The sequence below is a fragment of the Egretta garzetta genome, unplaced genomic scaffold (genome assembly GCF_000687185.1).
Source record: "Egretta garzetta isolate BGI_Z169 unplaced genomic scaffold, ASM68718v1 scaffold2798, whole genome shotgun sequence".
Taxonomy (NCBI): Eukaryota; Metazoa; Chordata; class Aves; order Pelecaniformes; family Ardeidae; genus Egretta; species Egretta garzetta.
Window position 1 is genome coordinate 1 of NW_009260476.1, and position 1,422 is coordinate 1,422.

The 1,422-nt window shown below is 52.5% G+C and overlaps 1 long non-coding RNA gene across 1 annotated transcript; it reads left to right on the plus strand.

The window, feature by feature from the left end:
• Window positions 1-169: 169 nt before the first annotated feature.
• LOC118452818 lies at window positions 170-1,402 on the plus strand. The gene is made up of 3 exons (XR_004842673.1): window positions 170-247; window positions 760-875; window positions 1,208-1,402. It is a non-coding gene; the product is annotated as an uncharacterized LOC118452818 (long non-coding RNA).
• Window positions 1,403-1,422: the final 20 nt, after the last annotated feature.

A 1,422-nucleotide genomic window follows, 5' to 3' on the forward strand; every position in this document is an offset into this window, starting at 1 on the left:
AAGGGGAAGAAAAAAACCCCTGTAATTATAAACTTAATTCTGCCATCTCCGTGAGCCCGATTGTGCCCTGCTTTGGAGACAGCTGCTGAGAGCTGATCCCTGTAGCAGAGCAGCCGTGGGGCCAGTTTTGGGGAGGATTTTGGAGGCTGTGAGGTAGAAGAAAGGTTTGTACTGATCAGCTTGGTCTTTTTTTTTTTTTTTTTTTTTTTTTCTCCACTCTCCAGGGTGTTGTCCCGGCTGGAAGCAGGTGAGTGAACCTGAGCCCTTGCTGGGTTTGCTGGGAGGTTCACCCCGGAGGCAGAGCTGGTGTTGCGTGGGCGTACACCCCATCCAGTGTCCGTCCATCCTTCCCCCCCCAATTTGGGTGTTACCTTTGAGGCAAAAACCTTGGCAAAGGGGGGGTTTGCTGTGGCAGGCGCGTTTTTGGGAGCGGCCTTACAGAGGAAACGGCAGAGTAACTCGGTGGCTGAGGGACCAAACCCCACACCATCAGGACCAGTATCAAGAGCTGGATCAGGCTCCAGCCGGGGTGTGGAGATCCCGCCCCCCCCCAACTCTTTATCTCAGTGGCCTCCCTGCGTGCCTCGTACTGGGCAGCTCCAAACTGGACCAGTCCTTGGTTGTGGCCTCATGAGGGCGAATAACCCAATACCAAACCCCTTCAGTCCCAGGGCAGGTTTATTTCCTGCCTCTAAGTTTGGAGATTTGATTTTTCTTTTTAATTCCAGAGCAAACCTAACCTTTATTTCTTCTCCCCAGCTTTGAGAGCTGGATGTTTTGCAAGCCGGAGGCCGGCTTCACGGAGCTGGAGAAGAAACTCAAGAGCTTTTCCCAGAAGAGTGCGGTGCTGAAAGAGGTCTTGCTGGAGTTCAAGGGTGAGCTCTGAAACACGTTTTTTTCTTTTTAATTTGGCTTTAAATGAAACTCAACTTAAAAAGATGATTTGGTTTGAGCTGTGCTCTGGTTTCTCCCGTGGGCTTGGTGGGAGAACTCTTTTTATTGCTCGAGCATCTGCTCATCAAGAACGCAAAGCCCTGTTTGCTTGAAAAGCAGCCCCTTTCCCTGGGATTCCTGCGGGGAAGTCCAACGCCATTCCCAAGCAGCAGTGCTTGGTGGCTCGCCCTATTGCGGGGAGCGAGGTCGCAGTCCCCAGGGACCTTCCTGGTTGCACCAAAGGGATCTAAATTCCTTTCTTTCCTTTCCTCAGAGAACCTCCGGTTCGAGCTGGAGAACGACACAGGTGAGCACGGTTGGGGTTTGGAAGGCTGAGCTTCATTTTTGTGAGGCTTAATTTGGGTGTTTCAGCTTCCCCGGTGGAGGGGGGGGGGGAAATATCTCAGCAGTGAGACCTTCAAGCTCTCCTTAGAGGTCACACAGAATGGTGGGGAGTGGAAGGGCCCTTGGGAGCTCACCCAGTGCCAC